Source organism: Cervus elaphus, chromosome 5, assembly GCF_910594005.1.
Source record: "Cervus elaphus chromosome 5, mCerEla1.1, whole genome shotgun sequence".
NCBI classification, from domain to species: Eukaryota; Metazoa; Chordata; class Mammalia; order Artiodactyla; family Cervidae; genus Cervus; species Cervus elaphus.
Window position 1 is genome coordinate 124817459 of NC_057819.1, and position 24037 is coordinate 124841495.

Below are 24037 nucleotides of genomic sequence, written 5' to 3' on the forward strand. Positions count from 1 at the left end.
GTCTGGACTTAGTAAACACTGTCAGCTATGCTAATCATTGTTGTATGTGTCAACTTTCCTCTGGGTGGTGTAGATTTCTCAGCCTTCGCACGACTGACATTCAGGGCCGGGTCGTTCTTGGTGAGGGACTGTCCCGGCCTCTGTTTACTGAGCACCAGCACCCCCACCCTCCATCCAGTCCAGGCTCACCGTCCCTGGAATGGGGGTTTTCTTTCCTCCAGTGGTCCAGGTGGCCGGCCTCTGTGCCAGTGGGGGCAGGTTTGGGAGGAAGGAGGTGATCTTGTCCCAGGTGGAGACTTGGTGATTTCTCTGGAGGTGCTCGTGGTCCTTGGCAGGACCTGGGTTCTGAGCTCACTCCCCAGAGCCCAGGAGTCTGTCTGTCTGTCCTCATATTGCTGGTGCTCGACCCCGCTGCTGGAGCAGGAAGACCGTGGCTGGCAAAGCCTCTGTCACCTCTTTAGGGATCATTCCCCCAGGTCTGGTGATGCCGGGACACGGCACTGCTGAGCCCCAGTCACGCACTGGCAGGATCACTAGTGAGGGTCTGGATGACCCCTGCAGTTCATGGAGCACCCAGAAGTGGGGGGGTTCTTGAGCTTCCTTGTCTCACTGTAGAGGGGCATCAGAGACCTGGGCCCAGCTCCTGCGATCCCATCCCAGCTTGACGACTGAGTGCTGTTGACCTTGGGCAAAGCATGCCACCCTGTGCCTCAGTGTCCCCTTCTGTGAAATGGGAGAACAGTGATCCTACCCCTTGGATGTGGGGGAGTCAACCCACAGACAGCACTTGGACCAGCGCTCCCAGGACTAGTGGTGACTTAAGTGTCAGCTGCCAGTGTCGTTGTGAAGGATGCTGTTCTCCCCCGTGACTCTGGGCCGGGCTCTTGCTCGGGTGCTAGGCTGACCCAGGATGGCGGACCCCAGGGTGAGGCTTGCCTGTCACAGAGGCCGCTGTGAATCGCTCACAGATGTGACAGGCGGGGTCCCAAGCAGGACGCCAAACGCACAGCAATTTCCCAGAAAGTGGAAGTCCTAAGGGGGCAGGTTGGCTCGTGTTGTTTCTTCCGGTCCTGGAATGACCCGTCCCTTGAAGTCGGGAGTCAAGTGGTTTGCCCCAAACAGAGGCCGCTGCAGCCCACCCCTCAGCCAGCCCCTGCCAGGGCTCTCTGGGCCGGCCTCTCTGGGCCAGGCCTCGGCAGGGGCTGGTGACAGTCTGGGAGGGTTGGAAATAAACCTGCTGTGACTCAGCTAATAAAGAATCCGCCTGCAACGCGGGACACCTGGGTTCGATCCCCGGGTTGGGAAGATCCCCTGGAGAAGGGAAAGGCTACCCACTCCAGTATGCTGGCCTGGAGAATTCCATGGACTATATAGTTCATGGGGTCGCAAAGAGTCAGACACGACTGAGCGACTTTCACTTTCAACTCAGATTCAGTGTGTGGGGGTGACGTGGGCTCAAGTGAGACGTGGTGTTTCGAGCCCAGTGAATGGAGCCCGCAGTGCTGCTGGGAAGGTTTGTCCCTCATCAAGGGTGTGCTGGGTGCTGCCCTTGGCCTCCGTCCTCTCAGGACCTCTGGAGTCCTCCTCGTTTGCCCCCCGACCCTCCACGCTCACACCCCCGTGCTCCCCCACCTCTCTCCTTGCTCAGTGAGCAGTGACCCATGCCAGAGACTCCTCGGGATCGGGGGTTTGGGGGATACGGCTGCCACCCCAGGGAGCCCGCATTTAGGTGGGGGGGGGGGGTGGGCGGCGTCACTGTTTGGAGCCACGACACGCAGTGACGTCAGAAAGACCTGTGTGACCCGGGCCTCTCAGGCAGGGCCATGTGCTGCGGACACAGTTCCCCGCGGCTCCTCCCTGGAAGGCCCGTGATGCTCGCCGTCTGGCAGCCCCAGAGTGGATCCTGGCCGCTCCCTTCTCAGCCCACCACCAAGGGCTTCACGGGGGGCTCAGTTCTAGGTGACCGCACGCACCACTCCTGCACTTTGCAGACCCGGAACTCGGTGGGCCTGTGAGCCCTTCATTCCAGTGGTGGAGACAGGCTCTGCCCGGCTTCAGCTTCAGGGTCCCCTCTGCATTGCAGGGGTGTCCGAGTGCCCCCCGGCAGAGGCCATGTAGTGAGCTCCTTTCCACCCTGGGCTGGCGGCGTCCTCAGTCCACACCCTGTCTTTCCATCCTGAGCCTTCCATCCTTCATGTGCCCCCGGGGAGTCAGATGCAGGGGGTGATCGCGTCTAGCTCCCTCTGGCCCGGGGGTTAGCAGGTGGCCGTGGGCTCCAGGCAGTGCTGACTAGCGCCACTAGGTGGCGCCAGGGACCACGGCAAAGAGAGCCCGTCCTGGGGCTCTCAGCGGCTGTATTCTCTCAGCGTCTCCCTCCCCGCAGATAGTAGACCTGACCCTTCCTCTTCAAATGCATAAGTTAGGTGCAGGGGGGCGGGGGGCGTTGCTGGAAGAGGTACGCCCAGGCTTTTGCCTCTGCTGTTGGCAGGGGCTCTCATAAGTGGGTACCAAGCCCGAATTGTGCAACCCCAAGTCTGTAACAGTTTTTTGGCCTTTTCAGAAAAAAACACAGTGAAGCTGTTTTGTTTCATTTCTGGCTCATGTCACAGTTTATGATGTACTTTAAATTGCAAATTTCACTGGTACTATTGCTTGGTATTCTAAGTCTGGGGAAAGTAAAGGTGTATGTTCATTAATTTCTATTTATTCATATTTAATAAGCCTATGTTAAGGTAAATGAGAGGAAACAATTTCTTCTCAGAAGCTCTGGAAGTGTGTCAGTCGATGTAAGCTGGGTTATGCTCAGTAACAGACGATGCAAATCAAAGTGAGCAGCTGTTTCTGACCCATATGGCATTGCGGGTCAGCTGGGCTGTTCTGTGTTGATGGCACCATATCCCAGGGCCCAGGCTTACCCTGTGACCGCCTGCTGGTTGCTGGAAAAGAGAGCATGGTGGTCCCAAATGCACACTCAGACGGAGAGGCTGTGGGCACACAGACTTTGTTCCTGCAAGGCTCAGGATCACACAGCTGGTAAGTGGCTGAGCCTCGTGGGGAAGAAGTCTATGCACCCACTGCCTCTATACCCAAGTTTGCGTTTGCCAGTGGGAGGAGAAGCCTCTGTCACCTTGGTTTACCTGCCATGTGCACCCCTCTTTGTTCTCACAAGGGTTGCATTGCCTTATGGTTGCAGTGACTTCTGAAAAGAAGACTAAACGTTAGACAGAGGAGGAATTAGAAAGAAAGATGATGAAACCAATGGACAGATAAACCCAGAAGCCAAAAGAGTCATGGGGCTTCAAGAATATCTCTTTGTTTCTCTCCTCCAAATGTCAGGAAATAGTAGTTTTCCTGTGTTGGATATTTACTGCAGATCCGGCATCAACCGAAGTGCTTTTCATGTGTGATCCCAGTTCACATGCAGAACAGCTCCACACGGATGCACAGTTCTTGGCTCTATTTCCGAAACAAAGATGCCAAGGCTATGGGAGAGTAAGGCCACGCAGCAGCATGCAATTCCAGGCTGTGTTGGAATCCTGGTGCTGGCCAGCAAGCTACCGGCGGCAGGAAGCCCTGGTGGGGAGCTGTGCTATGCAAGTTTCTTCCACCAGGTGGCAGCACATGTCCTCTCGCAAACCTCTTGCCACCTGCCTAGAGCACTTGAGATCCAGGAAGGGGGTGACCCAGGGGTCTTCTGTCCCGTCTCATTTTCCACAAAGGAACTCAGATCCAGAAATGAGGTGTGCCACTCCAAACATGTGCACCCTGGTTGTTACGCCTCCGCAATCCAACACACACCCCCCCCTACATGCCTCATTGTCTGGGCCCTTTTCTGAACTCATCCCACCCCTGTGTGGTTTGCATTGAGCCCAGTTTAAAGAGGTGGCAATGCTCTAGTCAGAGAAGCCATTCCCTTGACGTTTTAAGTAACGACATGGAAGTTGTTATTAGAACAACCATTATTAAGAGGTTCAGAGGGGTCAGGGGACCCATGCCAGCCCTCCTTCAGGCATTGCTTGCTGTCTGGTGTCAGGAGAGAACTGCTAGGAGTTGATATGGGGGCTGCTGACCCTGATTGCCAACCAGAGGAATTGGGGTTTCCTCCCAGAGCAGTGGGGGAGCCACTGAAAGTAGAGAGGAGGAGGGTAATGTGATGACAGTGAGTTTCAGAAAAACGAATCAGGGCATGTCTGAGAAAAGAGAGCCAGGCATTGGGACCCTGCCTAAAAGTGGTTACAGACCCTGATGCGAGGTGTGAAGGCTCCAGTGGGATTGGCATCTCCTATGGGAGAGTGTCTGAGAAGAAAATGAAAGAGATATTTGAGGAAGACCGGACAGGACTTGGGAGCCGTGGAGATAGGAAGGGCTAGGGAAAGGGAGGAAGCAGAGACAGCCTGGGGTGTCAGAAAGTTCAACCCCCACCCAATTGGTCCTGGGATAAAAGGTGGCTCACCAGAGGTTCATTTTGAGGTGTCTTGACTCAAGCAAGCAAAACTCCCCCTGTCTCCGGGCTGATTTAGAACAGAGGTGCACAAAGAGTGCTCGTCCAGCCGGCCTGGACTCCACAGCGCATCTGCATGGAGCTGGCATCAGGGGCGTCCTCAGATTCTCAGGCTGAGCCACAGAGGAGATTCAACCCATCTCCTGGCCTTGATGCGGCATTCACAGTGAGCGCAAAGGCCTGGGCAATGTTTCATGGCAAAACCAAGTTAGTGCAGCACTTAAGTAAATCCCCCTGGGCTGCTGGTGTTGACGTGTCCATCAGCTTGGCATTGCAAGGACTCCCGGCCACCTTCCAGGCTCGAGAGTCGGCCCAGAATCCTGCAGGCTGGACGAGCCTTAGAACATTCTAGACTCCTTCTTCCTGACTCTGGGTCTCGCCTCCAGCAGCCAGATCCTTGGTGGGATCTTTGGGGAGACAGGGAGCTTGTTGCTGTTGTTGTTTGTGGCAGCTGACAGGTGGAGGGCTGGCTCCACCTGTTTCAAGACCTCCTCCTCTCAAGCTGAAAGCTACTCTGCTTTGGAAACACGTAGAGAACTTGTGTTTCCAGCCCTTCAGTGTTTGAAGACGGCTTCCTGCCTCCTGTGTCTCCTGTCTTTCAGAACGGTTTGCTTCTGTACCATGGAGTCAATGAGCCCACACTGAGTTTGAACAGAGGTTCCCAAAGTGTGGTCCTCAGACCAGCAGCGTCAGCAGCACCGGGAACTTGCTAGAAATGCAAACTGCCAGCCCCACCTGGGCCTACAGCATGGGACCCTCTGGGAGCGCACCTTGAGATAGTGATGATGGTACCAACCTAGAGGCAGGGTTGTGAGAGTAAAGGGTTAGCAACAGGCTCTTCCCAAGGGAGAAGAGAACACCCTGAATTGTAGCATCTGCTGACTCCCATGGTGTAAATACGCCCACCATGGCTGATTGGTTTCAGGCGACCCACCCACTGCCAACTGGCTCAGATAGTTCCTGAAAAGCATGAACCAGCTCCAGCACATTGACAGGGGAGATTAAAAGTAACCCCAAAGGAAGGTCATGTACAAACTGCTGTATTCAAAATGGATAACCAACAAGGATCTGTTGTTTAGCACATGGAACTCTACCCAATGTTAGGTGCCAGCCTGGATGGAAGGGGGGTTTGGGGAAGAATGGGTACATGTATATGTAAGACCGAGTCCCTTCACTGTTCGCCTGAAACTACCACGACGGTGTTAACCCTCTATATACCCCAATACAAAATCGAAGTTTGAAGTTTGTAAAAAATAATCCCAAAGACCATTGGGAGGATAATTTGGCCCCTGTGCAGTCCAGGGAGGGGTTTTTGGGGGGCTCTGTCCTGGAGAGACCCAGCCAGTACTTGTTTGAGACCTCATCCCGGGAGTCCTCAAACCTCTGTGTTTCCAGCCCACATTTTCTCCATCCGTCAGGTACCCGCTGACCCTCACTGGACACTCCTTCCCAGCCCTGATTTGACTGACCCGACCACCTCTCACCTATTGTTCTTGCTCCCATGGAGGAGCAGCGAAGGGGGAGGAAGGGGACCTCGACCTCCCAAGCTAATTCCTCCTTCCGGGCCTGTCCCACCTTCTCCTCTGTCTCTGTGCCACCTTTTCTTTCTCCTCTGCAGAGGTGGTGGGACAGTGCCCTCTGCCCTCGCCCAGGCCTGCCCCCACCTGACAGAGGAAGGCGGTTGGGTGAGAATCCAGAAAACTCCTGCCCCCATCACCTGGGCCGTCTTATCCCCTCTTGGAGTGAACTTTAGGGGGAAACCTGATCTGATGGGTAGCGTGTAAGTGGCCCTCAGTTGAGACTTTTTGACCGTGAAGGTGGAAGGTCCACCTACTAGAGGAGGAGGGCTGGGTCCCTAGGGGCCCAAGATGTCAGGAGCAGGAGTTGAGAGGGGCGGCCGGTGGCAAGTCCCAGGGCGGCCACATGGGCCCTTGTTCTGTCTGCATTTTCCGTCGACTCCTGGGGACTCTGGTCCTGCTTTTTTCTGGTGGAGGCACAGCCTGCCCACCTCTTACTTCTACCAGCAGCCCTGATTTCCCACAAATGAGACAGAGAGAAAGAACAGGAAGAGACAGCCCCCTGGACTGTGCTCTCCTCTGAGTCCTCGCCCCCTTCTCCCTTCCTCCTGGGAAGGTGGAAAGGAGACCGGAGGGGGCAGGTGGCCGAGTGTGGAGCTGCCTCCAAACTGAGCATCTGGCTTGCAGTCCACCTGGGCCGGGAGGGCTCACTACCAGGACGTGTGGAGGGTCGCGGCCAGCATCTCCCGGATGGGGGCAGATCTGCCCCCTGCATCCCCTGGATGCTTATCAGCAGGCACGTGTGGACACTCACCCACCCGGGGCAGCGCCAGAGATGGGGCACGAGCTCAGAAGATGCACACCCTCCTGAGGATCATCCTGCCATGCCTCCTCTTGCCCTGCAGGTGTGGGACACCCCTCACACAAGTGTGCCACGCGCCCATGGGCTGGGGTCTCCCTCGGAAATGCCTATTGCTCAGGGCGGTGAGTCTCCTGCCCTGGAGGGATTAGAGGGGGAAGAGTTAGGGAACGCGTTCCCTGCCGTGTGGAGAAGGGCATCAAGGCTGGGGTTGGTCTTGGTGGGGGTGGGGGTAGGAGGAATTACGGACCAGCTGCCTGTGAGGCTCAGAGTCCTGGGGGGCCCGCCAGGGCAGGAGCGGGCCTGGCAAGAGCTCCCGCTGGGGATGTGGCTGGCCATGGCCAGCAGGGGCCGTGTGGCTGCATCCAGAGCCCTTATCCCCCACCGGCTTTCTGATCGGCTCTGAAGAATGCCTGGTCTGGGTGAGGAAGGAAGGAGCCTGTATGTGGGGCATCTGGACACAGCTGGAAACACTTTCAATGTGTTTTTGAAGACATAGGAAAAGGCTCCGTGAGTTGGGAGAGTATCCTTGAAGCTCTGGTTCTGGCCTCCTTTTCTGCCAAGGTCACACCTGAGCACATTGAGGCCGCCGTTCGAGGGCCCTTTAGCTGTTCCGGCCCAAACATGGATCCCTCCACACCCAGTCTGGGACAGTCTTGTCATGGAGACCCGCGGTTGGCTAATGAGGCCTCCAGGCCCTTCGGGGAGCTCCCCCAGGCATGTGTAAACCCCCCTGAGAACAGGTGATGCAAAGCCTCCCCCCAAGGCCCAGCAGCTGACCAAGGCTCTGGGCGCCTGTCTGATTCTGAACCCCAAGTTCCAGTTCTTTCCTGGCGGGGTACCCAGAAAGTCCCCGGGAGCACCCAGGCCGTCCTGGCTCTGATTCCACAAGGAGCACTCTCTACAAGTCGGGGCAGGAACCTGCCATCTGGGTGGGATTCCTCCAGGGAAGTGTGTTCCTTCAGCGATGAAATTTCATCAGCAGCAATTAATTCTCTGTCACGAGAGCCCATGAATTTGTGCCAGAAGGGGGAGGAAAAGCAACTGAATCTTTGATCAAACAAGTCTGTGTGCTGGAGGCTGGGTGCAGTTAACTACATCTCACTGGTGTATGCTGTCGGCTGGGGCAGGGGGCGGGGGTGCTCTCGCTCCTTCCAGGCCACTTGGAGAGGGTTGCTGCCACATGGCCAGGGACGCCTGGTCTGCCAGGCCACCGCTGTCCTGGGGAGGATGCTGAGGACTAGGTTTTAGAGAGGGGAGGGGCGATGGACAGCCTGCATGCCCTGGGCGCCTCTGGGACGTGGTGCTTCCACCCCGTTCCCGGCCTCTCCCGTGCCGGGGCCTCACGATGAACGGTAATGATCAGATACTGGGTTCCAGGGCTCCAGTGAAGACTGGTATTGATTCTGTACTCTGAGTGTGAGTGTGTGTGTGTGTGTGAGAGAGAGAGAGAGAGAGAAGAGAGGGTAAGACTGACTCATTTAGTAATGTGCCCACACAGCCCCCTAAATACAGTCCCAACAACTCAAGTCAATCATTAAGATAATTTAAATTCACCATCCTGGCCTGTGCCCCTTCAAACCTCAGTTCCAGCTCAGAGAGACTCTGAAAACACACCTCCTGCACTCCCCTGCTCCCTCCTGCCTATAGTCCACCCTCAAATGCTCACGGAACCAGTAGCAGGGTCCAGGCACCCCGGTTCCCTAGGCGTCAGGTCTCAGGGAGCCCCGGGGGAGATGCCCGTGGCAGGGGCTGCCCGAGATTGCATTGGAGGAATGGCTTTGGAAGCTATTTGCAAGGGTGCTGACTCCGAAGCCTCAGGGACCTGCGTGTGATTGTGGTTTGGGCCCATTTGGAAAGGTCTTTGGTGAGGAGAAATGGATGCTGATGGCTGCATGGGTTTGGTTGCCCAGCAAGTTCATCTGGAATCAAGCAAACCCTAGCAAGTTGGCGTGCCTCTGGGAAAGGACACTTCTTTTTGCCACTGTCATGGTAAGATTCAGGCTGTTCTATAACATGACTAGTGGAACACAGGTGGAAAGGCTGAACCCCTCAGTCCTATGTGGTCTAAATCCCCTCTGTGGCCCAAGGATGCTGGAAAGTCTGGAGGGAGGAGGCTGTCATCTGGACACCTGCCCTCCGTCGGCACCAAGTATCTGAGTGCCCGCTGCACGAAGTTTGCTCCTATCGCTTCTGTCACTGGCAGCGCAACAGCCTCATAGAAACCCAATCTGGTGCTAGGATGGGTCACAGTAACCCAGGGAATGTATTTAACCCCCTCCAAGGGCTCGTGTTTTGTTGGGCCCCCAAGAGATCTTTCTGGATCCTTGGAGATGCCTCAGGGAAGATGTGTTGGATGTTGCCATTTGACAGCTCACCTGTGAAAGTGATGACAGGGTGCGCTGGAGAGAAGTGATCTGGGCACAGAGGCTTGTCATTGAATATGTTTAGTGGTGAAGGTGAAGTTGGGCAGGTTTCAGTTCAGTTCAGTTACTCAATCATGTCCAACTCTTTATGACCCCATGGACTGCAGCACACCAGGCTTCCCTGTCCATCACCAGTTCTCACAGCCTACTGAAACTCATGTCCATCGAGTCAGTGATGCCATCCAACCGTCTCATCCTCTGTCGTCCCCTTCTCCTCCTGCCTTCAATCTTTCCCAGCATCAGGGTCTTTTCCAGTGAGTCAGTTCTTCACATCAGGTGGCCAAAGTATTGGAGTTTCAGCTTCAGCATCAGTCCTTCCAATGAATATTCAGGACTGATTTCCTTTAGGATGGACTGGTTGGATCTCCTTGCAGTCCAAGGGACTCTTAAGAGTCTTCTCCAACACCACAGTTCAAAAGCATCAATTCTTCAGCACTCAGCTTTCTTTGTAGTTGGGTTTATCTCAAGTGTTAATTGAAGTAGACGGAAAGTGTGATGGGTGCAAGGGTGCCTGGAGGGTGCATGGGCCATACTGGGGGGTCCTGGTTCCATCTAAAGCTTGCTGGACAACTGTGATCCATCACTGGGGTAATGTGTCTATAATTCCCAACTCAAGGAGTTCCAGCCTCCATCACCTGGGTGTCAGCCCTGCCTGGTTCTCTCCCATTTCTCAGAGCATCATCTCGCCTCCCCCACTGCTTAGAGCGGCCGGCCCCAGGATCGCAGGCTGCAAGGCGCTGAAAGATTTGGATGTGGTCCCAGAGGCTCTGGGCAGCCCTGGCGGTGTGGGGGATGGGCGGGAGTGAGCAGCTGCTTCCCAGGTGGGGAGGGGGGCGGCTCGGGGCCGTGGTCAGCACATCCAGGTGAGGGGTCCTCATTGTGAATGCACAGCTTGTCGGCGCCATCTCGGGAGCCTTGGATAAAGTGTGCCCGTGAAGAAGATAATTGAAAATCAAAAAAGACTTTGTTAATTTGATTAGGCAGAGCCGTCGTTGAATTGTTCTTCATCAAAAGAGATTTAATTTTGACATGCAATTAAATTCTTCTGCTCTAAGATCTGCCCCAAGTGCGGGAGATGGGCTTGGCAGCTGGTGGAGGGGCGCTGGGAGAGGAGGGTGTTGCTAAGGATTGTTAGGTGGGGGGGAGTGAGCCGGGGGGTGGTTACTGATGCTGAGGATTTGGGAGAAAGACAGAAATGATGGCAATGGGGTCCTGGGAGGAAGGGCAGAGCTGCGGCGGCGGTGGAGGGAGCTGAGAGGGCAGAGGGGCTCAGGCCCCGGTGAGGGACGAATTTGAGGAGAGAAGCAGAGGGATGGAGCAGGGGACACAGGGGACAGCGGGGAGCTTTACCGAGAGCAAGGAGGGGGAGGCCAAGCTCAGGTCTCAAGGAACCATTCTGTAGTTCTCAGGTGGGTAGGAAGCCTGGTTGTGAGTAGGAACCAGGAGGCTTCTTGGTGGCTTGAAATCAGGAAATATCCTGGAGTTGACCCTGGATCTGGAAGTCTAAGAAGGAAGCAAGAGTTCCATCAGGGATTAGAGGGTCTGAGCCATGTGACCCCAGCCTCCAACGATACTCCCAGGGTTCAATGGGGGATTGGAGGGTCTGAGTCATGTGACCCCAGCCCCTGAGGGCACCCCCAGAGTTCCAGGGGGGATTCAGGGTCTGAGCCGTGTGACCCCAGCCCCCGAGGGCACCCCAAGAGTTCCACAGGGGATTGGAGGGTCTGAGTCGTGTGACCCCAGCCCCCCGAGGGAGCCCCCAGAGCAGCGATGGAGCCAATGTCCAGCTCCTGATCTCCACCCCAGACAGGGAACCCCTGCTCGCACACCCCATGTTTTCATTCGTCTATCTAAAAGCAAGGGTGTGGTTCTCTTCAACTAAAATGATACTGGTGTTTACTTTAAAAAAGTCACTGATACTTCTTGCGGAAAATCTGGAAAACTGAAAGAAGTATAAATAAAAATGGATCAACATGAAGCTCCCTTAAGTTACTTGTGAGGATTTAGGACAATAAGCACAAAGTCCAGTTAGAGCTCAGGCCTGTCTCGACTTCACCTCAATCCCCTCCGCCACCCATACGCCCGTGTTTGTCCCACGGCCAGGAGAGGACGTGGTGGTCCTGGCTGTGGCTTGGCAGCGGTCAGCCAGCTCAACCCTCTTCACCCCCAAGGGCTGAAGGCCACAAGTGCTGGGGCAGCTGTCGCCACGCGGGGTGGTGGCCGGGAGCTGCAAAGGACGAGGGGAGAAATCAGCTTGGGGTAGAAGCCAGTGAGAAGATTCCCCCACCACCATCCCTGGACTTTGATGCTCTTGAAGTCAGATCCAGGGCCAGGAAAGCTCAAGTCCGGAGCACTTTCTGAGGCTCGGGCAGCCTGGACTGGGCCGTCGCCCTGGGGGCAGGGAGCAGAGGCCAGCATCCTGCCAGGGTGAGTGGTCGCTGAGCTGCTGCAGGAGAGGAGCCAGGCTCCTCCTCCCACTCAGCGTTACCTCCAGCAAGAATCAATACGCTGTAATTAGCAAATGTTATCTATTAGGCCCAGCTCTGAAAAACTTGGGGTAATTGTGTAAAAAAGCTGCATTAGCACAGCAACACGGCCTGGAGAGGGAGGGCCTGGTGGGGGGCGGTGGTTCCAGGCTGGTTCCAGGCCGTGTTCCCAGTCCCCAGCCTCCCACTAGCCCCTCCCCACCCTGCACCAGGCCCCTCCCACTAGCCCCCCCACCTTGCCTCCCGCACCAGGCCCCTGGGGACGCTTCGTCCAGGCTGTAAGTCCCCAAAGTGTGAAAAGTGCTGGTCCAAGGCAAGAACCAGGCCAGCGCAGCGGCCAAAGGCTGGGTCCCAGTGATTCTGGTGCCTCGTCAAATGAGGTGTTTTTTTAAAATGCTGTCTGCCATATTATTTTAATATCTCTTCCACCGGCTCTTAGGAGAAAGATTATAATCTGAGGCAGGCCCATGTTCCATCCACGAATTACCAAAGTGAAACCTCCTCCTTAGATCCAACGCCTGCTTCTCTCGCTGTGCCAATGGTCCAGGAAGGGAGCCGGCCACGCCATCACCCACTACACACGCAGCCCCTCGGGCCCCACTCTCATCTCCCGGGACCTGGGGGAGGGAGTTCAGTCTTTGCTGAACTGGGTGTTGACAGAAGCTGAGCTGCTAAGGAGAAGTGTGATGCTCTCCGGGGCTCTGGCTGGAGGTGGGACCCCAGGCATGCCTCCTCCCAGCCACATGCTCACGAGTGCCACATTAGGACTCCTGGACACTAGATACCCCTGCCTGCTTGGGCTCCTTCCGTCATAAAAATATTCAACATTGCATTTTATGACTGCATTGGTATAAGATGAATATATTAATATATGTTGAAACATTGTCCTCAATCTAAAAGCATTTATTTCTTCTGGTTGTAAAAGAAATTAAAACATTTCTGTGGGCCTGGCACTATGCCTCCTGGGTCTGTCTGATGGAGAAGTACCCTGCTCTCTCCCTCAGGGGTGCTGGAGATTAGCACAGCCCAGCATCCTCAAATCTCCAAGTTGTTGCCCAGTAGCTGCTATCCATCCAGGCAGCAGCCGTGGGTTCAGTGGGAAGCTCTGGACCGTAAGTTTGCACGGCTCAGGGTGAGAAGGTTGGCGTCCAGTGCCTTCCTTGTGCCACGTACACCCCAGGAGGCCTTGGGCTTCTCCTCTGGTGCTCCCCAGGGGACTGAGAGCAGATGGACAGATGGAGGAACCACATGATGCCAAGAGCCCTCCCATCTCAATGCAGACACACAGAAACTGGAAGTTCCCTCTCCCCCCACCATTCCTGCCCAGTTTGGGGCTTCCTGGAGCAGTTAAAAGACCTGAATCTAAGGGGATGGACCTGCCTTCCAAGTCCAGCTCTGTTTCTTAAGTCACAACCTGGCTTCCCTGAGCCTCAGCTTTCTTACCCATAAAATGGGCGTGATGGAGCCTTGGTGAGAGTGTCGCGTCGCTCGGAGAGGCCGTCGCTGGGCACTGCAGTGTGCAGGGCAGGGACACGGGGCACGGGGCTCTGGGGCTCAGTCGTTTCTGACTCTCCGCGGCCCCGTGGGTTGTAGCCCGCCAGGCTCCTCTGTCCGTGGGATTCTCCAGGCAAGAATACTGGAGTGGGTTGCCGTTCCCTTCTCCAGGGGATCTTCCCCACCCAGGGAATCGAACCCGTGCCTCTTGGGTCTCCTACCTCTCCTGCCTTGGCAGGCGGATTCTTTACCACTGGGCCACCTGGGTAGTCATGATTATCCCAGCTTGAGTCTTAACGTCTTTGAGAAGAAAACTGACTTCCTGGATTGGGATTTTCTGGCGTTCTTTCTGGTGGGCCACACTGCCAAATGACAGGGTATTTCATTGCAGCTTAAGAGAATGAGATGTTAGGTAGCATCACCGACTCAGTGGACATGGACTTAAGCAAACTCCAGGAGATAGTGGAGGACAGGGAAGCCTGGCGTGCTGCAGTCCATGGGGTCACAAAGAGTCAGACATGACCTAGCAGCTGAACAACAGTCTAGAAAAAGGCCATGATTTGGCGCGCACATGCGTATGTGTATGCACGCGTGTGTGTGAGCACACGAGTCCGTGTTTCTCTGCGCTTGTCTCTGTGTACTTGTGTCTGTCTGTCTCCGTGTGTGTGTGTCCCCGTGTCCCTGTGAGTGTGTCCCCGTGCACCTGTATTTGTGTGTGTCCCTGCACACACACAGGCAGAAGCAGCCAGGTGCTGAAGGTCTGGAGCATCGCCACAGAAATAGCCTAATTAGGGAAATGAGTATTTAGAAGGAGGGGAATATTTTGTGCTTGATCACGGATATTTCCTCCCCCTGCAATTTCTGTAAAACTCTGAGGAAGACAACACAGGAGGCCCCAAACTTGACCAACGACCTGGTGGAAAGTACCGTGAGTTTCACCACCGCTGAAGCTGGGGCGGGCGGGGACAGGGGCTGGAGGGGGTGCCTGGGCTTAAGGTTTGGGGTGGGGCTGGGCGAGAGAGAGGAGGGCTTGAAGTGCCGGGGTGCTGTGTTCTCGAGAGAGCTCCCTGACCCTCCCGGGACAGGGGAAAGGACTTGCAGGTAGATGTGCAAAGGATCAGACAACCTGATTGTCTTTATGCTCGGGCTGACCTGGGTCAGAGGGACAGCCGAGAAATGGGGCAGAGGACAGAGGTCCGCACCTGTCCTCGCCTGCCAGCCCCTCTGCTGCGCGGCAGCTCCCTGTCCTGCCCAGAGGCCTGGCTCTCTGCTCCTCGGTAGGGTGAGGTGGTTGAGCAAACTCACAGGAGGCGGGGCCAGGCAGGCCAGTGGTAACTTAATTGAACCAAGTTGTTCACAGTAGATTATTACTTCTCTTACGATGTTTTGAAAAAGAATTCAGCTGAACGCTTGGCTTTATGTGTGCACTGGGGGCAGGGGGGTGTTCTTGCCTCTCGAGCCCTGGCGTCTTTCCATCTCGAAAGCTCGGGTCACCCCAGGCTGAGCCAAGCAAGTCCTGCTGGTCTTGGCAGGCCCCCTGCCACTCCCACCCCTCCACCTCCTTGCCTGTTTCATCCGGAGCATCGACTGGCTTGCTGGTGCCGCTGTGGCTGGGAAGGCAGCCTCAGGATTGGAAACTTGATCTTTCTCTCCTCCCAAAATAAAACATGGGGACAGCGCACCCTTTCCAACCAGGACTATGGGGGGTGGAGACTGAGGCAGGGAAGGTGTGCTCCTGGCCCCGGATGCTGTGAGAGAGCAAAGAAGTGGAAGGTGTGTCTGCCCCGGTGAGAAAGGATCACCCTGTGTTGGGGAGAGGGAGGCCTGTGGTGCGTTTGGACTCCACGTTCAGGAATCATCAGTGTAGTAATTGCTGTTAACAGTTGCTGTTATAGGTATTGAGTACTCACTGTCTTCTGGATACAGTTCTAAGGGTTTACGGGGAGTAACGCACTAAATCCTCATCCACACTGTGAGGGATGCATAACCGTTGCCTCATGTTATAGTTGAGAACGTGAAGACCCAGAGAGGCTAAGTAACTTGCCTGAGGTCACACAGCTGGTATGGGACAGGGGCAGGGCTTGAACCCAGGCATCTGGCTGCAGAGTCTGACCTTGTAACCCCTGTGATGCCCCAGAAGCTGAGTTTTGCCACAGGACTGGGTGTTTCACCAGGAGCAGCTTAAAGGATTCTTTTGAGCAAGAGTGAGGCCCTGGGAGCGGCAGCTCTGCACCCACTGCCTCCCCCAGGGTCCCCCTCACCCTCTCTGATTGCTGCCTCCTCTCCTGACCAGGCCCCCAGCCCCCTGGGGCTCCCCCTGAACTGTCGAACCAGCTCCGTGCCATTGAGAGACACCCTGTGTTCCCAGAGTAATGTGAGCTCCCTGGGGGCTGGGGACACAGCCCTCCCAGTCTTCTGGTCAAGAGCCCCTGGCCGCCCACCCTGTGATCACTTTACCCGCTTGCCCAGCCATAGGGAGACAAGTATGTGTGTGTGAGAGAGATGTATGAGTGTGTGTGTGTTTTCTGTCTCCCCAGCTGGGCAGCAGCTTCTCAGGGACAGGGACCGAATCCCTCCCATCCCCTCCTCACCACGCCCCCAAAGTGCAGCGCAAGTCAACCGACGTGTGTGAAACGATTTCCCTCCACTGTCTCCGGAGTGTCCTGGGGAAACCTTGTCCTGACCAAATGACTGGGGGCTGCTGTGCCCCCATCCCTGGGATGTCACGTTCCTCTGGGAACATAGGGTGCCTCTCAATGGCACGGCTCTGGTTTGATGGCTTATGGGGAGTGCCAGGGGGTTAGGGGTCTGGCCGGAAGAGGAGGCGGCAGTCAGAGAAATGAGAGGGGGACACTGGCTGGCAGAGCTGCAGGGGCCTGAGACGGGAACCAGGGCAGGGGAGGCCGGTGGAGCTGGGGCAGGCAGGAGCGAGGAAGAAGCAGGGGCTGGAGCTCTCCGGAGAAGGAAACCCCGGGCTGAGGGGGCGGGTGTCCCTCCAGGAAGGAGGCGGAAGAACTCTGGGATGTTGTATGTAAATAGAGTTCCTTTAAATCAAATCATATTCTCAGTGCACTGGGGGAAGCTCAGTCAGTAAAGAAACCTCGCCAGAAGTCTTTTCCAAAAAAACAGTGCTTGTGCTTGATGCAAACCATCATTCTTTACTTAATTCATGTGTTTTCAGATGGAGTGTTCTTAAAGCAGGGCACATCTAAATAGTTCAAAGAAAACCCCCAAATCTTGCAAACGTGAAAAAAACAATGGCTGTGTGCGGGCCAGTGTGTGCAAGCCAGTGTGTACAAATCCTCACTTGTACCTACCTGGGTGCTGCCAGCGAGGGCATTTTCTCATTGCTCAGTGCAATTTAAATTAAAGCAAATGTTTAAAAGCCCTTCCTTCCAGTTTTTATTTGCTGGCCTAAGTCTTCCGCAGCAACTAATTAGCTTAATGAGTTTTCTTAACTCTTGGCTGTTAGAAAATCGTGTTTCTGCATGGAAACCAGTCCTTTCCAAAGGAGAGGGTCTTGGCACTTTGTACCCGGACGCAGCGCCCCCGTGTCTCTCTCCCTGCACACCAGCTCCTCCCCACCCACACCCTCCACCCCGGGCCCCAGCTCTGGGGGAGATGGTCCCCCCCATCCCGTTCAGGAGGCCTGGCCCTCTCACTTTATCTCTGTCGCCTGCCCCAAGCTCCTCACACTGTCTCCAGGGTGTTGTCTCTCCCTAGGACCAGCCTGATGTGGAGGAGACAGCCCCACTGTGGGCTTAAAACCCGTCACAGAACAACAGCCAAGAGTAGCTGGTTCCTGTGGAGGGAGAAGGGGTCCAGCGGGCCCCCTCCTCCCACACAAGCCTTTCCAGGCGTTCTGTGAGCCTCGTTCCTGCGGAACACTAGCTCTGCTGCAGAGCCTCCTGTTGAAGCTGTGAATGGCCTGAGCTCGGTCAGGCCAGCCCTGCGCTGTCAAGGCCGCCAATGCAGTGTTTGCTCAGCCCCCAAGGCTTGTGCAAACAAGGGCCCTTTTGCTTCCCCCGACCCATTTCATGGAAACTGAGAAGAAACTCAGAGCTCAGACTGCAGCGATGCAAGGTTGCAGCTGGCTTTGCTGTCTGTCCCTCAGAGCTTTGGGCAAACTATTTCCTTCCACAGATATTCCCAAGAGCCCTCAGTAGGCAGGGCGGGCAGGAGGGCGGGGTCCATGGGAGTCCCCTCCTCTTTTGGGGTATTTTCTCCACACGGAAGTGGGGGGCCAGCTAAGTTTTTAGGGTGCCGCTATTGATAGTGTGGGGACCTTGGCGGGAGAACATGGAGGGCTGTGAGTCAATATAGTGTTCACCTGGGAATACAACTAGATGGGCCAGCACATGGAAAAATAACATGTAGAAATGGGGTTCAGGTCCTGCAGTGGTCCTACCCCCGGAAACCAGGAATCTTTGAGCTTTGGAGACCAAGCCTCTGAGCTGCCTGACAAGAGTCCATGCTCAGCTTCCTCTTGGAAATAAAATCTGGGCAAGCCTGGCCCACCTGCTCTGGAGGCTGGGATCCCACCGTGGCAGGGCGGCTCTGGGGGCTGGGATCCCACCATGGCAGGGCGGCTGCAGGTCCTGCCGCCCCTCGGTCTTCTTCACCCCTTGAGCTCCACCCCTGTAGCTGACACCCACCACCTCCTCCACCTTGAGTCTCTGCATCACTGATGAACTCTCATGTCCAGCTTCCCACACTCTCACCGGAAGAAGATGTAGGAACAGACTCACGCTGACATAGGTCAGCTTCCTGTTCCGGCTGTGAGGACAAAATATCACCCATGGGGAGCTTATCGACAGCAGACACTGCTCAGGGTCTGAGACCAGGGACCTGGCACGGTTGGGGGAGGGCTTCTGTCCTCACAGCTCGTGTGGCAGATGGGCGGGGGTCTCCTGGGGCTTTTTTTATGAGGATGCTGAGCCCATTCCATGATTTGGTCACCAGTGTGCTATCCCTGTAAGTGGGAAGTGAGGCAGCAGCAAGGGGTTCTGCCATCCCAGGGGAACGAGGGGGCACCACATGGCCCTGACTGCCCACATTTGATGCTGTGGGGAGGCCGTCCAGAAGAGTCCCTTGGACATACAACTGCCACCTTTGATGCTTCTTCCCTCTTGAGCCCTCCAGGCTCTGCTCCTAACAAGACACGTCGGGAGGTTGCGAGTCTCGCGTGACCTAGGAGTAGGGGGCACCAGGAGAGGGGCTCAGCCTCTGCTGCACCCCCAACCCTTGCCTCCCAGGGAGGCCCCAGATGTGTCTGCCCTGGATCAAGAGCCTTCTCTTGTGGTGGGACCCCAGACTTCATCCAAGTGACGGGAATGTCCGTCGGTCCTGGAGGGTCCACTTGGTGTCCAAGACCACTTCCTCTAACACCGAGGAGCCTCCCACTGTGCCGGCTTCCTGTGGGCGGGGAAGCAGGGGGAGGCAGGGAACGAGGCCAGGAGACAAAGACTTAGATGCTCGTTCACATGTGTTATGTCCTTCGGGGTCAGACACGGTCACCCGGGGCCGCAGAGGAAGAACCCTAGGCTGGAACACAGGAGAGCACAGAAGGCTTTGGCCGAAGGCTCTCTCAGGAAGGGGACAGGGTTGAGCTGTGTCAGCAGTGGTGACCACTGCCCGGGACAGAATGGACCCCGGTCAAGGTGGTGGAGGACATGCTGCGTGTGAAATAGTTTCGAACACTCGCTGCCATGGCATCAGCTGTGCCCCCAAGGTACACATCTGGAATTTGGGCATGGAGGGCTTGCAGGGCAAGTGAGACTGTCAGTCAAGTGTCAGCGCCGGCGTGTTGCAGACGCCCAAGGAGTGGACCGCCCACTGAGCCCCTCCCCACTGGGGAAGGGGGCTGCGGAGCAGGCCAGGCTATGCCAAAGTTTGCTGGCTGCCTGGTCCTCATACCAGAGGCTGCGAGGTTGCTGACGCCTGGGCTGAGAGGCAGATGATCCTTCTAGCTTTGTGCTCACTCTGCTTCACGTGAGCCCCGATCCTTTCAGAAAACAGGTGGGCATGGGTGCAGAGAGAAGGAAAGTCACCCTGAAAGAGAACCCGTGAGAACCCCAGAAAGAGAGACAGTCCATGCGTGCTGGAGAATTGTATCAGTGAGAACTTTTGTCCCCACACCTCCCTTCTAGTGAGTAGGAAATGAACTCAGATCACATTGCAACTCAGCTTCCCATGTGCTGAGAACCCCCTGTGAGGATTTCAGGAGCCCGTGCTCCTTCCCTGCTGTTCTTGGGCTGGAGTTAATCCCCCTCCCTGAATGCACACTGAAGGGGGCCGGGTGTCCCAGCCGCGGAGGCAGAGAGCACCCATCTCAGTGACCTCCTCAGTGTGCCCCCACCCCAGCACGATGGTTAAAGGGCTTGTCAGCCTCAGGCGTCCTCAGGGTAGCTCTGGTTCATGCCCTGCAGAGGCCCTGTCTGCCTCGGTGCCCACCATCCCTTCCCGCCCACCTCTGCTGCTCCCCACAGGGGTCCGGCGCCTCCATCCTCTCCGCCTCAGGGTCCCGGGCAGAGCTGCTGGAGGGACAGTTTCCGATTGTTCCCTCGAGCACATTTACCCCACCTGAGCTCCCAGCCAGAGAGGGGCTCCCTCTTGTGTACCGTCTCCTCCTCTCTCTCCTTCCTGGCACCCGCCACCCAGGGCTCACATGTGGTCGTCAGTGACGCTGGGGGGCAAACACATGGATCTGGCCAACATAATTAGCGTTTCGAACAACAATCAGGCAGTGGGCAATGATCCGGCACCAGAGGAGGGCGAGGGGGAGGATGAGGCGGTGAGAGAAGAGGAGGAACCCTCTAGGGAGGACCAGTGTGGACGGGTGGCCACACTGGTGCTTGGGGGCAGAAGCCTTCCAGCTCCGGGTACATCTTCTCCGTGTGCTGGTGCGTCCCCGCATTTGTCCTCCTCTAGTTGAGCAGGTGCTGGGCCGGTGGTGAAGCAGACCAGCAGCGACTGTGTGCAGTAGAGGCATCAATAAAGCACTGCGTGTTGGGAGGCCGGCTCACACACTGGCAGACAGTGGGAGCTGGAGAGTGGCACTCTGTTCATGATGTTTTGATTTCTCAGGCTCTGGGGACACCGACTTTGATAGATCGCGTTGTGGCACCGGCACAACATACCATAAAATAACAGCTCGCTTCCTGAGCAGGCGTAAGCCACTGGAGCCCACCCATTCCTTTAAAATTAAAAACTTTAAAGAAAAAAATAAAGCTTGGGGAAGATAGATCCCCAACCCGTGGTGCCAGTGGCTGGTCATGCTGTGGGTTTCACAGGTGTGAAGTGTCGGCTTTGCCGATGATGGTGCCCAAGAGGTGGCTGGCCCACCTGCCAGGAAGGCCAGCACAGCGCCTGGTCTCTGCTTGGACTGCAGGCTGGTCCTGGGGCTGCCTCTGTCAGCCACCTAGTTCTTTCTACTAGCGTCTGGGATGCTTCACCCTTGCTCTGTTGCTCTGCAGACTCACGCCTTGCTCTCCACGGTGTTGCTTTCAGCACAGGGATCCCAAGTTGCAGGTGGATCCTCTGCGGTGTGAACCAGCCGGCAGCTCTGGCGAGCTCCTCTTGTGTATGTCACGGTGGGTGGGAGGGTCTCTGAGTGCTGTCCTTCTTGCCTGATGGGTCCTGATCAGAGCTTTGCCATGCCACAACTTCTGCAGTTGATGCTGAAGGCTTCTTTGGTGCAAGAGGGTGGTACCCAGGAGAGGACCTGTCTCCATGGTTATGGGCCACCTGGAGGTGAGGCGGCTGCCCCTCCATCACCATGGCCTCTGCTGGGTTCTGATCATGCCCTCCTTACCCAGAGGGTTTCCTGAGCTCTAAATCAGATAGCAGCTCTAAGGATAGAATATGGGGCAAAACTGTTTAATCTACATTGTCAGTGTGAGGAAGATATATCCCTTCAGTTTTATTTTTTTCAGAAGGTGTTATCAAATGTGCTGGTGATTCATGTATAAGAAATATATTCTGTTACAACATTTTTCACCTGCCGGGCGCTGGCTTCGGCAGGCCCTCATTGTCTCCCCGCTTGCTGGAATCCATTTATCTGGCGTCCGTGTGGGAGCGTGGGGGTCGCTGCAGGAGCACCATTGGAATTAAGCATGAATTAAATGTGCCATTAAAATAAAGTGTTATCACAGGCATTTAATGAGTTTTATTCTTTAACGGGTTCGTTTTGCGACTTTTGATGCCCAGGCAGCTTCCTGTTTTATTTTTTCTCAGTGGATTTTCAGTTAAGAGTTTGTTGTCTTCCTTAACGTCAGAGAGGGTGCTGTATTTTCCCCATAGTTACAGTTGTTCCTTTCAGTTCTGTTGGAGCGAGTATTTTGTTTGGCAGAGAAGGAAACTGGAAAAAAACCAAAGTGATTCTTTACAAGGAGTTAAAAAGAACAGGGAACTAAGATTTTTTTTTCCCCATAAACGCTGTGTGTCCAGATCAGAAATTTACGCATTTGGGGTAACTGGGCTTCATCTGGGCTCAGCAAAGATCAAGAAACCAGCCTCCCCACCCCCAGGTCTGCTGAACACAGCCAGGACTGATGGGATCTTGTGTTCTCTTATTTTCTGTTTATAATCCTGCTTCTGTTCCTTGCCCTCCAGACCTCCCCAGGTCCTCACTCCAGCTCCACGCAGTCCAGCCACCCTGGCCCGGTACAGGGTGTGTCTGCCCCCCAGTCCTGGGCAGCTGTCCCTAGCTTTGGGCCAACAGCTGCCCAGACAGGATCTGGAGAGCTGGGATTTATTCCTCCCATCAGCCCGTAGGTAATGGGTGCTGATTTTGTGCCAGGCCTGCACCAGGCATGTCATGGAGCAGAGAAGACCATCCCTGCTCTCCTAGAGCCCACCTCTAGACATGCGGCCATTTAAACAAACGAATGAAAGACCCCAGAGATCACATGCTGTCCCAAGGATCTGAGAGGGTTGGGGGGCTGGGGCCACTTCCTAGGGGATGGACTTTCTGAGGCTGTGGTGTCTGAGCTGGGGCCTGGAGGAGGAGCAGCCATGTGAAACTTGCTGGAAGTGTGCACCAGGGCAGCGGGAATGGCCAGGGCCAAGTTGGTGTGCAGAGCGGCCAAAACAGAGTGGGTGCTGGGGAGGTGTGTGGGGAGTTCGGGGCCATGGGAGCCACTGTGCTGGGACCTGATGACCTTTCGAAAGTGGACCCAGATGGCTGGGTGGGCACTGGCTGAAGACAGTGTGGCCAGGGCTAGGGGCTCTGAGATCACCCGATGGCACCAAGAACGTGAAGACCCCCAGGGTTTTGGCTTGGGCCACTGGTGAGTGGGGGGCGCTGTTTATGGGCACTGCTGGGGGAGCCTGGGCAGGAGCAGGGGAGATGGAGCCCTAGTCTGAACACCCTGGGTTCGAGACTCCTGTGGGGCTTCCAGGAGATCTCAGAAAGGTAGCAGACAGAAGAGCCTTGAAGAAGGGGTTGGGCAGTTGGTAGGATCAACCTTCCAGAGGCATCAGTCTTGGAGAGCCTGGCTGAGGTCACCTTGCCTGTCCCCTTGCTGAGGACAGACCTTGTCTTCCTGCGCATCACAGAAATCCTTGCATACCCTCGAGTATCCTAGGAGTCTCTGCCCTTTCAAGAGTCCCTCAGTTCTCAGCACATCAAACCAAATGCCCCTCACCCTTCTTTGGACCACAGGACCATTGGTCACTCTCAGAAGGACAAGAAGTCTCCTTGGAGGCAGGAGCTGCTGATACCTGACTTCTCGTCTCTGCCGATGACCCCACAGTCTGGATGAGCTTCACCCCTCTGCGTTTTTAATCACACTCAGTTCTCAATCTACTGTGAGTGCGGACAAGACTCTGCCCTGTGGATACCTGCGGTGCGCGGCCCTCTCCAGCGGGCCCCTGTGCTCCGTGGGGTCTGAGGGTAGAAGCGTTTCCATGCCCACGGGCAGGCCTGAGGGTCCTCTGATGCTTGTGCATTAACTCCTCTGAGCTAATGGGACATGGAGGGGGCATTCAGGCCTCTATTCCATACACTGCAGGCTTCCCAGGTGACACTAGTGGTAAATAATCCACCTGCCAATTCAGGAGACATAAGGGATGCAGATTTGATCCCTGGGTCGGGAAGATCCCTTGGAGAAGAGAATAGCACCCCACTCCAGAATTCTTGCCTGGAAAATTCCATGGACAGAGGACCCTGGCTGGCTACAGTCCACACCTGGCTGGCTACAGTCCACAGCGCCGCCAAGAGACAGACACGACTGAGCATGCACACACACACACACACACGCTCATACACTGGGGCCACCAACACCAGCTCGGTGGCCTTGGGCAGGTGACAGAGCGTCTCAGAGTCTCCTTGTCTTCGTGTCAGGGGATGTGGTGCCAGCAGCTGGCTCAGTCCCAGGAGCATCGCCCAGCAGGCTGATGCTCTTAATCTAGCCGTATCAGGTATTTCAAGCCTGGAAAAGTGGCCTCTGGGCACCTCTGCACGCAAAGCATCCAAGGCTCCCGTCCCCCCTCGAACATCCAGCTGGCATTGGCGTGCTCGCCCACCGCCTGGCACCGTCCTTTGGAGCCCAGCTCTGGGTCCACTGCGGGTGCTGCCCACACCCGCCCCTCCCTGCGCCCTGGTGGCCATCCTCCTCTCCCAGTGCTGGGAGCACGGGGCCTGTTTGGCTCTCGGAGATGCTGCCTTCCCCCCTGTCCTCATCGGACTCAGGGCTGGGGATCTTGGCCAAGTCCTGGAGCGCGTCGTTTAAACAGGTGATGAGCTGACAATT

The 24037-nt window shown here is 55.9% G+C and overlaps 1 protein-coding gene across 4 annotated transcripts in view; it reads left to right on the forward strand.

The window, feature by feature from the left end:
- RBFOX3 (RNA binding fox-1 homolog 3) overlaps positions 1-24037 on the forward strand; it is a 429808-nt gene that overhangs the window by 171987 nt on the left and 233784 nt on the right. The window lies entirely within an intron of this gene.